We start from the raw sequence: 13,932 nt of genomic DNA on the forward strand, positions 1-13,932 counted from the left end.
TTTTAACTGAGTTCTTACAGATCTGCAAGACTTTAAAGACGAATGGAGTAGATCCTGAAGTCTACAGGCTCATGCTTTTCCCTTTTGCTGTAAGAGACAGAGCTAGAACATGGTTGGATTCATAACCTAAGGATAGATTGGACTCCTAGGATAAGCTGGTCACGGCCTTCTTGGCTAAGTTCTTTCCTCCTCAAAAGCTGAGCAAGCTTAGAGTGGATGTTCAGACCTTCAAACAAAAAGATGGTGAATCCCTCTGTGAAGCTTGGAAAAGATACAAGCAGATGACCAAAAGATGTCCTTCTGACATGTTTTCAGAATCGACCATGATAGATATATTTTATTATGGTCTATCTGAGTTCTCTAAGATGTCACTGGACCATTTTGCAGGTGGATCCATTCACCTAAAGAAAACGCCTATAGAAGCTCAAAAACTTATTGACATGGTTGCAAATAACCAGTTCATGTACACTTCGGAGAGGAATTCCGTGAATAATGGGATGCCTCAAAGGATGGGAGTTCTTGAAATTGATGTTCTGAATGCCATTTTTGCCTCAAAACAAAATGTTGACTTAGTAAGTCAACATGATTTCTCAAAGTCTGAATGGATGGAAAAATGCATCCAACAGTACTAAAGAGGCATCTTCAGAAGAAGCAGCTTATGATCTTGAGAACCCTGCAATAGCAGAGGTAAATTATATAGGTGAACCTTTATGGAACACCTATAATTCATAATGGAGAAATCATCTAAATTTCTCATGGAAGGATCAACAAAAGCCTCAACAAGGCTTTAATAATGGTGGAAGAAATAGGCTCAGCAATATTAAGCCTTATCCATCATCTTAACAACAGATAGAGAATTATGAACAGAGTACCTCTAACTTAGCAAATTTAGTCTCTGATTTGTCTAAGGCCACTTTAAGTTTCATGAGTGAAACAAGGTCCTCCATCAGAAATCTAGAGGCACAAGTGGGCCAGCTGAGTAAGAAAATCACTGAAACTCCTCCTAGTACTCTCCCAAGCAATACTGAAGAGAATACAAAAAGAGAGTGCAAGGCCATTGATATAATCAACATGGCCAAACCTAGAGAGGAAGGAGAGGACGTGAATCCCAATGAAGAATACCTCATGGGACGTCTCTCAAGCAAGAAGGAGTTCCCTATTGAGGACCCAAGGGAATCTGAGGCTCATATAGAGACCATAGAGATTCTATTAAACCTCCTTCTGCCATTCATGAGCTCTGAAGACTATTCTTCCTCTGAAGAGGATGAAGATGTAACTGGAGAGCAAATTGCTCAATATCTAGGAGCTATCAGGAAACTGAATGCCAAGTTATTTGGTAATGAAACTTGGGAAGGTGAACCTCCCTTGCTCATTAGTGAACTAGATACCTGGGTTCAGCAAACTTTACCTCAAAAGAGACAAGATCCTGGCAAATTCGTAATACCCTGTACCATAGGCACCATGACCTTTGAGAAAGCTCTGTGTGACCTAGGGTTAGGCATAAATCTTATGCCACTCTTTGTAATGGAGAAGCTGGGGATCATTGAGGTACAGCCTGCCTTATTCTCATTACAAATGGCAAACAAGTTAGTAAGACAAGCTTATGGATTGGTAGAGGATGGGTTGGTAAAGGTTGAAGGCCTTTACATCCCTACTGATTTCATAATCTTAGACACTATAAAGGAGGAGGATAAATGCATCATCCTTGGAAGACCCTTCCTAGCCACAGCAGGAGTTGTGATAGATGTTAACAGAGGAGAATTAGTCCTTCAACTGAATGGGGACTACCTTGTGTTTAAAGCTCAAGGATCTTCTTCTTTAACAATGGAGAGGAAGCATGAAAAGCTTCTCTCAGTACAGAGTCAAACAGAGCCCCCACAGTCAAACTCTAAGTTTGGTGTTGGGAGGCCACAACCAAACTCTAAGTTTGGTGTTGAATCCACCAAACTCTAAGTTTGGTGTTGGGACTATACAACATTGACCTGATCACCTGTGTGGCTCCATGAGAGCCCACTGTCAAGCTATTGACATTAAAGAAGCGCTTGTTGGGAGGCAACCCAATTTTTACTTATCTAATTTTATTTTATTTTCATTGTCCTTTTATGTTTTATTAGGTTCATGATCATGTGGAGTCACGAAAAAAATACTAAAATTTAAAACAAAATCAAAAATAGCAGAAGAAAAATCACACCCTGGAGGAAAGACTTACTGGCGTTCAAACGCCAGTAAGGAGCATCTGGCTGGCGTTTAACGCCAGAACAGAGCATGGATCTAGCGCTGAACGCCAGAAACATGCAGCAATCTGGCGTTTAAATGCCAGGATTGCACACTGAGGAAAGCTGGCGTTCAACGCCATAAACATGCTGCAGATGGGTGTTGAACGCCCAGAACAAGCTTAGAGCTGGCGTTTAACGCCAGAAACAAGCACCAATATGGCGTTAAACGCCAGGATTGCATGCAGAGGGTGTTTTACACGCCTCATTGGTGCAGGGATGTAAATCCTTGACACCTTAGGTTCTGTGGACCCCATAAGATCATCTCAGGATCTATGGACCCCACAGGATCCCCACCTACCATATTCTCCCCTCTTCTAAACATCCATCCACTCTTCCCCATAAACCCCACCTACCTTCAAAATTCAAAATTTCTTCTGCACCTTGGCCGAAACACAACCTTCTCTCCCTCTCCTCTATATCTTCTTTTTCTTCATCTATTCTTTCTTTTCTTGCTCGAGGGCGAGCAATATTTTAATTTTGGTGTGGTAAAAACATAGCTTTTTATTTTTCCATAACCATTGATGGCACCTAAGGCCAGAGAAACCTCAAAAAAAAAAGAGAAAAGGGAAGACAAAAAATTTTTTCCACCTCCGAGTCATGGGAGACGGAGAGATTCATCTCAAGGGTCCATAGCTCAGTAGAAGAGCATTTGACTGCACATCAAGAGAGCATGAGGAATTCCCTCATTAAGAAATCCCTGAGATACCTCAGAGGATACATTTTCCTCCACACAACTATTGGGAGCAAATAAGGATAAGAGCACCAAAATCACTAGGGATCAAGCAACAGAGGCAAGGAAGAGGCATAAAGAAGCTCAAAAAGCACCATTAGTCCTTCAAAAAGGCACCACCCTCACTAAGGTGGACTCATTCCTTAACTTCCTTGTTCTTATCTCTGTTTTTCGATTTTTATGCTACGTGTTTATCTATGTTTTGTGTCTTTATTACATGATCATTAGTATTTAGTAACTATGTCTTAAGGCTATGAATAATTACATTAATCCTTCACCTCTCTTAAATGAAAAATGTTTCTAATTCAAAAGAACAAGAAGTACATGAATTTCAAAAATTGTCCTTGAATTTAGTTTAATTATATTGATGTGGTGACAATACTTTTTGCTTTCTGAATGAATGCTTGAACAGTGCATATTTTTGATCTTGTTGCTTATGAATGTTAAAATTGTTGGCTCTTGAAAGAATCATGAACAAGAGAAATATTATTGATGATCTGAAAAATCATAAAATTAATTTTTGAAGCAAGAAAAAGAAGTGAAAAAGAAAAAGGCTTGCGAAAAAAAAAAAGTGGCAAAAAAAATTAGAAAGAAAAAGAAAAAGCAAGCAGAAAAAGCCAATAGCCCTTAAAACCAAAAGGCAATGGTAGAAAGGATCCAAGGCTTTGAGCATCAATGGATAGGAGGGCCCAACGAAATAAAATCTAGGCATAAGCGACTAAATCAAGTTGTCCCTAACCATGTGCTTATGGCATGCAGGTCCAAGTGAAAAGCTTGAGACTGAGTGGTTAAAGTCGTGATCCAAAGCAAAAAGAGTGTGCTTAAGAGATCTGGACACCTCTAACTGGGGACTCTAGCAAAGCTGAGTCACAATCTGAAAAGCTTCACCCAGTCATGTGTTTGTGGCATTTATGTATCCGGTGGTAATACTGAAAAACAAAGTGCTTAGGGCCCCGGCCAAGACTCATAAAAGTAGCTGTGTTCAAGAATCAAAAAACTTAACTAGGAGAATCAATAACACTATCTAAAATTCTAGGATCTTATAGATGCCAATCATTCTAAACTTCAAAGGAAAAAGTGAGATGCCAAAACTGTTCAGAGGCAAAAAGCTACAAGTCCCGCTCATCTAATTAGAATTAATATTCAGTGATATTTTGTGATTTATAGTATATTCTCTTCTTTTTATCCTATTTGATTTTCAGTTGCTTGGGGACAAGCAGCAAATTAAGTTTGGTGTTGTGATGAGCGGATAATTTATACGCTTTTTGGCATTGTTTTTAGATATTTTTTAGTGTAATCTAGCTACTTTTAGGGATGTTTTCATTAGTTTTTATGCTAAATTCACATTTCTGGAATTTACTATGAGTTTGTGTGTTTTTCTATGATTTCAGGTAATTTCTGGCTGAAATTGAGGGACCTGAGCAAAACTCTGATAAAAGGCTGACAAAGGACTACTGATGTTGTTGGATTCTGACCTCCCTGCACTCGAAATGAATTTTCTGGAGCTATGGAACTCTAAATGGCGCGCTCTTAACGGCGTTAGAAAGTAGACATCCAGAGCTTTCCAGAAATATATAATAATCCATACTTTATTCGAGATTAGATGAGATAAACTGGCGCTCAACGCCAATTTCATGGTGCATTCTGGAGTTAAACGCCAGAAACACGTCACGAACCAGAGTTGAAGGCCAAAAACACGTTACAACTTGGCGTTCAACTCCAAAAGAAGCCTCAGCTCGTGTAAAGCTCAAGCTCAGCCCAAGCACACACCAAGTGGGTGCCGAAAGTGGATTTTTGCATCAATTACTTATTTCTGTAAACCCTAGTAGCTAGTCAAGTATAAATAAGACTTTTTACTATTGTATTCGATATCTTTGGTCTCAGTTTTATTTTATTATTCATCTTAGGAGACTATTGATCACGTTTTAGGGGCTGGCCATCCGGCCATGCCTGGACCTTCATCACTTATGTATTTTTAACGGTGGAGTTTCTACACACCATAGATTAAGGGTGTGGAGCTCTGCTGTACCTCAAGTTTCAATGCAATTACTACTGTTTTCTATTCAATTCTGCTTGTTCTTATTCTAAGATATTCGTTGCATTTCAATATGATGAATGTGATGATCTGTGACACTCATCATCATTCTCACCTATGAACGCGTGACTGACAACCACTTCCGTTCTACCTTAGACCGGTCGCATATCTCTTGGATTCCTTAATCAGAATCTTCATGGTATAAGTTAGATTGATGGCGGCATTCATGAGAATCCGGAAAGTCTAAACCTTGTCTATGGTATTCCGAGTAGGATTCAAGGATTGAATGACTGTGACGAGATTCAAACTCGCGATTGTTGGGTGTGATGACAAGCGCAAAAGAATCAAGGGATTCTATTCTAACATGATCGAGAACTGACAGATGATTAGCCGTGTCGTGATAGAGCATTTGGACCTTTTTCACTGAGAGGATGGGATGTAGCCATTGACAACGGTGATGCCCTACATACAGCTTGCCATGGAAAGTAATAAGAAGGATTGATGGAAGACAGTAGGAAAGTAGAGATCCAACAGGGACAAGCACCTCCACACACTTATCTGAAATTCCCACCATTGAATTAGATGAGTAACTCTATCTTTATTTTCCGTTTGATTTATTATTCGAAAACTCCATAATAATTATTATCCGCCTAACTGATATTTACAAGATGACCATAGCTTGCTTCATACCAACAATCTCCATGGGATCGACCCCTACTCACGTAAGGTATTACTTGGACGACCCAGTGCACTTGCTGGTTAGTTGTGCGGAGTTGTGACTAAGTGTGATTCACGTTTGAGAGCGCTACCCAGTTTTTAGCGCCATTGTTGATGATCACAATTTTGTGCACCAGTTAACCTCTAACTATGAAGGAAAGTCAAGTGAATATCAACTTGAGACCACAAGTCCTAGTCAAATCATAGTGAAAAACTAGCTTTAGTGGCATTCAAATTGACTAGCAACTACCAAATATCAATCAACAAAAGAGTTTGATAACTCTAGCATCATTAATTACTCAACTCAAGTCAAAAGGAGAAAAATCTACTGTAACATCCTTCAAAGCATTTTATCAAACACTTGGAAGGCATAAAAGAAAAGCAAGAAAAAATTGCAAGAAATGTAAATCTAAAACTACCAATTGCAAGGAAATTAACAACAACAAGGTAAATCAATAATAAAAGAAATCAAACATAAATTGCATTAAAGAAAAATAGAAGAAATAAGAGTACATCAACAACAAAGAAAACAAATACAAAGAGTAAAATACTAGATTAGGAAAGCAAAGGTAAAGGAACGAGAAATTAGAAAGGAAAAGTAAATCAAAGAATGAATTATACCTAGATCTTAGAAATTCTAATCTACAACTAAAAACCTTAATCTAGAGGGAGGAGAGAGACTCTCTTCTAAAATTCTACATCTCTCTCTAAAACTAAAGTGTATCAATGATCCCCCCTTGACTCCCTTGAATTTTGCATGTAATAGCCTCAGAAAATGAGTTGAATATGTGCCTGGGTAGCTCAGAAATCGCCCCCAATGTTTTCACTTTAATGAGATTGATGAGCGGATAATTTTTACGCTTTTTGGCATTGTTTTTAGGTAGTTTTTAGTAAGTTCAAGCTACTTTTAGGGATGTTTTCATTAGTTTTTTTGTTAAATTCACATTTCTGGACTTTACTATGAGTTTGTGTGTTTTTATGTGATTTCAGGTAATTTCTGGCTGAAATTGAGGGACTTGAGCAAAACTCTGAAAAAGGCTGACAAAAGGACTGCTGATGCTGTTGGAATCTGACCTCCCTGCACTCAAAATGGATTTTCTGGAGCTACAGAACTCTAATTGAAACGTTCTCAATGGCGTTGGAAAGTAGACATCCAGAGCTTTCCAGCAATATATAATAGTCCATACTTTATTCGGAAATTGACGACGTAACTTGGTGTTGAACGCCAAGTACATGCTGCTGTCTAGAGTTAAACGCCAGAAAAACGTCATGATCCGGAGTTGAACGCCCAAAACATGTTATAACTTGGAGTTCAACTCCAAGAAAAGCCTCAGCTCGTGGATAGATCAAGCTCAGCCCAAGCATATACCAAGTGGGCCCCGGAAGTGGATTTATGCATCAATTACTTACTCATGTAAACCCTAGTAGCTAGTTTATTATAAATAGGACTTTTTACCAATGTATTAGTAATCTTTTGATCACTTTAGATCTAAAGAACATCTCTGGACGCCTAGTCCTTAGACCTTCATGGGGGCTGGCCTCTTGGCCATGCCTGAACCATTCACTTATGTATTTTCAACAGTGGAGTTTCTGCACACCATAGATTAAGGGTGTGGAGCTCTGCTGTACCTCAAGTTTCAATACAATTATTATTTCTTTCTATACAATTCTCTTTTATTCTTATTCCAAGATATACACTGCACAACACTTTGATGAATGTGATGATCCGTGACACTCATCATCATTCTCACCTATGAACGCGCGTGATTGACAACCACTTCCGTTCTACCTTAGGTCGGGCGCATATCTCTTAGATTCCCCAACAGAATCTTCGTGGTATAAGCTAGATAGATGGCGGAATTCATGGGGATCCGGAAAGTCTAACCTTGTCTGTGGTATTCCGAGTAGGATCCTGGGAATCCGGAAAGTCTAACCTTGTCTGTGGTATTCCGAGTAGGATTCCGGTATTGAATGACTGTGACGGGCTTCAAACTCCTGAAGGCTGGGCATGATGACAAACGCAAAAGAATCAATGGATTCTATTCCAACCTGATTGAGAACCGACAGATGATTAGCCGTGCTGTGACAGAGCATTTGGACCATTTTCACTGAGAGGATGGGATGTAGCTATCAACCAAGGGTGATGCCTCCAGACGATTAGCCGTGCAGTGACAGCGCATAGGACCATTTTCCCGAGAGGATTAAAAGTAGCCATTGATGATAGTGATGCCCTACATACAGCTTGCCATGGAAAGGAGTAAGAAGGATTGAAGGGAGAGTGAGTAAGAAAGTAGAGATTCGAAAGGATTCTAGCATCTCCACACGCCTATCTGAAATTCCCACTATTGATTTACATAAGTATCTCTATCCTATTTTATTTTCTGTTTATTTTTATTAATCATATTTGATTTTCTAAATTCCATAATTTTATCCTCCTGACTGGGATTTACAAGATGACCATAGCTTGCTTCATACCAACAATCTCTGTGGGATCGACCCTTACTCACGTAAGGTATTACTTGGACGACCAAGTACACTTGCTGGTTAGTTGAACGGAGTTGTGTCCACACATAAGTGCCATAATAATGATTCCATACAACAACAAAGAATACTACATTCATGTGATCACAATTTCGTCCACCAAGTTTTTGGCGCCGTTGCCGGGGATTGTTCGAGTATGGACAACTGACGGTTCATCTTGTTGCTCAGATTAGGTAACTTTCTTTTCAAAAATCTTTTTCAAAATTTTTCTTTTCTTTTTCGTTTTCTCCAAAAATATTTTTGGAAAAAAAATCAATAAAAATCAAAAAAAAAAACTAGAAAATCATAAAAACCAAAAATATTTTGTGTTTCTTGTTTGAGTCTTGAGTCAATTTTTAAGTTTGGTGTCAATTGCATGCTTTTAAAAATTTTTCTTGCATTTTTCGAAAATCCCATGCATTCATAGTGTTCTTCATGATCTTCAAGTTGTTCTTGATAAGTCCTCTTGTTTGATCTTGATGTTTTCTTGTTTTGTGTTGTTTGTTGTTTTTCATGTGCATTTTTCGTTCGTTAGAGTCCATGCATTAAAGATTTCTAAGTTTGGTGTCTTGCATGTTTTCTTTGCATCAAAAATTTTTCAAAATTATGTTCTTGATGTTCATCATGATCTTCAAAGTGTTCTTGGTGTTCATGTTGACATTCATAGCATTCTTGCATGCATTCATTGTTTTAATCTAAAAATTTCATGCATTGAATATTTTTGTTGTTTTTCTCTCTCATAATTAAAAATTCAAAAATAAAAAAAAATATCTTTTCCTTATTTCCCTCCAAATTTTCGAAATTTTGGGTTGACTTTGTCAAAAATTTTAAAATTAGTTGTTTCTTACAAGTCAAGTCAAAATTTCAAATTTTAAAAATCTTATCTTTTTAAAATCTTTTTCAAAAATCATATCTTTTTCATTTTTTTTTATAATTTTCGAAAATTTCAAAAATCTTTTTCAAAGTATTTTCAAAATCTTTTTCTTATCTTTATATCATATTTTCGAAAATTAGCTAACAATTAATGTGATTGATTCAAAAATTTGAAGTTTGTTACTCTCTTGATAAGAAAGGTTCAATCTTTAAATTTTAGAATCTTATCTTGTAGTTTCTTGTTAGTTAAGTCATTTTTAAAAATTAAATCTTTTTCAAGATATCTTTTTCTTAAAATTTTTTTTTATCATATCTTTTATATCTTATCCTTCTCAAAATTTTTTCTTTTTCAAAAATTTGATTTCAAAATATCTTATCTAACTTCTTATCTTCTTATCTTTTTAAAATTTGATTTCAAATCTTTTTCAATCAACTAACTAACTTTGTGTTTATTTCTTATCTTTTTCAAAACCACCTAACTACTTTTCCCTCTCTAATTTTCGAAAATATCTTACCTCTTTTTCAAAAATTCTTTTTGTTCTGAATTTTAATTTTAATTATATCTTATATTTAATTTTTGAAAATCACTAAATCTTTTTTTTTAAATTATTTTCGAATTCTCTCTCTCTTTTCTTATTCTATTTAATTATTTATTTACTAACACTTCTCTTCACCTCTCTTCATCTAAAAATCCGAATTCTTCTTCACTCTTCCCCCATCTCTTTTTCTACTAAACATAAAGGGATCTCTATACTGTGACATAGAGGATTCCTCTTCTTTTCTTGTTTTCTTCTCTTTCATATGAGCAGGAACAGGGAAAAAGGCACTCTTGTTGAAGTTGATCCTGAACCTGAAAGGACTCTGAAGAGAAAATTAAGAGAAACTAAATTACAACAATCCAGAAACAACCTTTCAGAAATTTTCGAACAAGAGAAGGAGATGGCAGCCGAAAATAATAATAATGCAAGGAGAATGCTTGGTGACTTCACAAAGCTAACGTCCAAGTTTGATGGAAGAAGCATCTCCATTCTTGCCATTGGAGCCAATAATTTTGAGCTTAAGCCTCAACTAGTTGCTTTAATGCAACAAAACTGCAAGTTTTATGGACTTCCATCTGAAGATCCTTATCAGTTTTTAACTGAGTTCTTGCAGATCTGTGAGACTGTAAAGACGAATGGAGTTGATCCTGAAGTCTTCAGACTCATGTTTTTCCCTTTTGCTGTAAGAGACAGAGCTAGAATATGGTTGGATTCACAACCTAAGGATAGCCTGGACTCCTGGGATAAGCTGGTCACAGCCTTCTTGGATAAATTCTTTCCTCCTCAAAAGCTGAGCAAGCTGAGAGTGGATGTTCAAACCATCAAACAAAAAGATGGTGAATCCCTCTATGAAGCTTGGGAAAGATACAAGCAGCTGACCAAAAGATGTCCATCTGACATGTTTTCAGAATGGACCATATTAGATATATTCTATTATGGTCTATCTGAATTTTTGAAAATGTCATTGGACCATTCTGCAGGTGGATCTATTCACCTGAAGAAAACGCCTGAAGAGGCTCAAGAACTCATTGATATGGTTGCAAACAACCAATTCATGTACACTTCTGAGAGGAATTCCGTGAATAATGGGATATCTCAGAAGAAAAGAGTTCTTGAAATTGATGCTCTGAATGCCATATTGGCTCAGAACAAAGTGTTGACTCAACAGGTCAACATGATCTCTCAAAATCTGAATGGATGGTAACATGCATCCAACAGTATTAGAGAGGCAGCTTCTGAAGAAGCTTATGATCCTGAGAACCCTGCCATGGCAGAGGTTAATTACATGGGTGAACCTTATGGAAACACCTATAACTCATCATGGAGAAATCATCCAAATTTCTCATGGAAGGATCAACAAAAGCCTCAACAAGGCTTTAACAATGGTGGATGCAACAGGCTGAACAATAACAAGCCATATCCATCATCTTCTCAGCAACAGACAGAGAATTCTGAACAAAACACTTCTAATTTAGCCAATCTAGTCTCTGATCTGTCAAAGGCCACTTTCAGTCTCATGAATGAAACAAGATCCTCCATCAGAAATCTGGAGGCACAAGTGGGCCAGCTGAGTAAGAAAGTCATTGAAACTCTTCCCAATATTCTCCCAAGCAATACAGAAGAGAATCCAAAAGGAGAGTGCAAGGCCATTGATATAATTAATGTGACCGAATGCACAAGGGAGGAGGAGGATGAAAATCCCAGTGGGGAAGACCCCCTGGGACGTCCCTTAAGCAAGAAGGAGTTTCCTATTAAGGATCCAAAGGAATCTGAGGCTCATATGGAGACCATAGAGATTCCATTAAATCTCCTTCTGCCATTCATGAGCTCTGAAGATTATTATTCCTCAGAAGAGGATGAAGATGTAACTGGAGAGTAAGTTGCTCAATACTTAGGAGCTATCATGAAGCTGAATGCCAAGTTGTTTGGTAATGAGACTTGGGAAAGTGAACCTCCCTTGCTCATTAGTAAACTGGATACCTGGATTCAGCAAATTTTACCTCAAAAGAAACAAGATCCTGGCAAATTCTTAATACCTTGTACCATAGGCACCATGACCTTTGAAAAAGCTCTGTGTGATCTGGGGTCAGGGATAAATCTTATGCCACTCTCTGTAATGGAGAAGCTGGGGATCATTGATGTACAACCTGCCTTATTCTCATTGCAATTGGCAGACAAGTCATTGAGACAAGCTTATGGAATAGTGGAGGACGTGCTAGTAAAGGTTGAAGGCCTTTATATCCCTGCTGATTTCATAATCTTATACACTAGGAAGGAAGAGGATGATTGCATCATCCTTGGAAGACCTTTCCTAGCCACAGCAGGAGCTGTGATAGATGTCAACAGAGGTGAATTAGTCCTTCAATTGAATGGAGACTACCTTGTGTTTAAGGCACATGGCTATCCCTCTGTGATAGAAGAGAGTAAGCATGAAGAGCTTCTCTCAGTTCAGAGTCAAGAAGAGCCCACAAAGTCAAACTCTAAGTTTGGTGTTGTGAGGCCACAACCAAACTCTAAGTTTGGTGTCAAGACCCCATATCCAAACTCTAAGTTTGGTGTTGGGACTATACAACATTGACCTGATTACCTTGTCGCTCCATGAGAGCCACTGTCAAGCTATTGACATTAAAGAAGCGCTTGTTGGGAGGCAACCCAATTTTATCTAATTTTTATTTTATTCTATATTATTGTTATTTTGTGTTTTATTAGGTACATGATCATGAGGAGTCACGAAAAAAATCATAAAAATTAAAAACAGAGTCAAAAACAGCAGAAAAAAATTCGCACCCTAGAGGAAGCACAGGCTGGCGTTCAACGCCAGTAAGATGCATCTGGCCGGCGTTCAACGCCAGAACAGAGCATCATTCTGGCGTTGAATGCCAGAAACAAGCAACATTCTGGCGCTGAACGCCATGAATGTGCCCAGAGAAGAAAAGCTGGCGCTGAACGCCAGTAACAAGCATGAAACTGGCGTTCAACGCCAGAAACATGCTTTACATGGGCGTTGAACGCCCAGAATGTGCACCACATGGCGTTTAAACGCCAGAATGGTGTGCAAAGGCAATTTACATGCCTATTTGGTGCAGGGATGAAATTCCTTGACACCTCAGGATATGTGGACCCCATAGGATCACCCCAGGATCTGTGGACCCCACAGGATCCCTACCTACCATATTCCCACCTTACCTCCTAATCCTAGTTTTTGTGATTACTCTTCCCCATGTCACACTTCCCAACACCCTTCACCAATCACCTCAATTCCTCTTCCCAATCACCCCCCTCACCACTCACATCCATCCACTCTTCCCCATAAACCCCACCTACCTTCAAATATTCAAAACCATTTTCCCACCCATTCCCACCCAAAATGGCTGAACATACACTACCCCCTCTCCCTATAAATACCCTTCCATTCTCCTTCATTTTCACACAACACAAACCCCTCTTCTCCCACTTAGCCGAACCTACATCTCTCCCTCTCTACCATATTTTCTTCTTCTTCTTCTTCTCTTCTTTCTTCTATTACTCGAGGGCGAGCAATATTTTAAGTTTGGTGTGGTAAAAGCATAAGCTTTTTTTGTTTTTCCATTACCATCAATGGCACCTAAGGCCGGAGTATCCTCTAGAAAAGGAAAAGGGAAGACAAAAGCTTCCACCTCCGAGTCATGGGAGATGGAAAGATTCATCTCCATGAGCCATCAAGACCACTTCTATGATGTTGTGGCAAAGAAAAAGGTGATCCCTGAGGTCCCTTTCAAGCTCAAGAAAAATGAATATCAGGAGATCCAACATGAAATCCGAAGAAGAGGTTGGGAAGTCCTAACCAACCCCATGCAACAAGTCGGAACTTTAATTGTTCAAGAGTTCTATGCCAATGCATGGATCACTAGGAACCATGATCAAAGTATGAACCCGAGTCCAAAGAATTATCTCACAATGGTTCGGGGGAAATACTTAGATTTTAGTCCGGAAAATGTGAGGTTGGCGTTTCACTTGCCCATGATGCAAGGAGATGAACGCCCCTACACTAGAAGGGTCAACTTTAATCAAAGGTTGGACCAAGTCCTTATGGACATATGTGTGGAAGGAGCTCAATGGAAGAGAGACTCCAAAGGCAAGCCAGTCCAACTAAGAAGACTGGATCTCAAGCCTATAGCTAGAGGATGGTTGGAATTCATTCAACGCTCCATCATTCCCACTAGCAACCGATCTGAAGTTACTGTGGATCGGGCCATCATGATT

At 38.5% G+C, this 13,932-nt stretch overlaps 1 non-coding gene across 1 annotated transcript; it reads right to left on the reverse strand.

Moving 5' to 3' along the window:
* Positions 1–203: 203 nt before the first annotated feature.
* LOC130978283 (small nucleolar RNA R71) lies at positions 204–307 on the reverse strand. Its single transcript, XR_009085935.1, has one exon. It is a non-coding gene; the product is annotated as a small nucleolar RNA R71 (small nucleolar RNA).
* Positions 308–13,932: the final 13,625 nt, after the last annotated feature.

The sequence above is a fragment of the Arachis stenosperma genome, chromosome 4 (genome assembly GCF_014773155.1).
Source record: "Arachis stenosperma cultivar V10309 chromosome 4, arast.V10309.gnm1.PFL2, whole genome shotgun sequence".
NCBI lineage: Eukaryota > Viridiplantae > Streptophyta > Magnoliopsida > Fabales > Fabaceae > Arachis > Arachis stenosperma.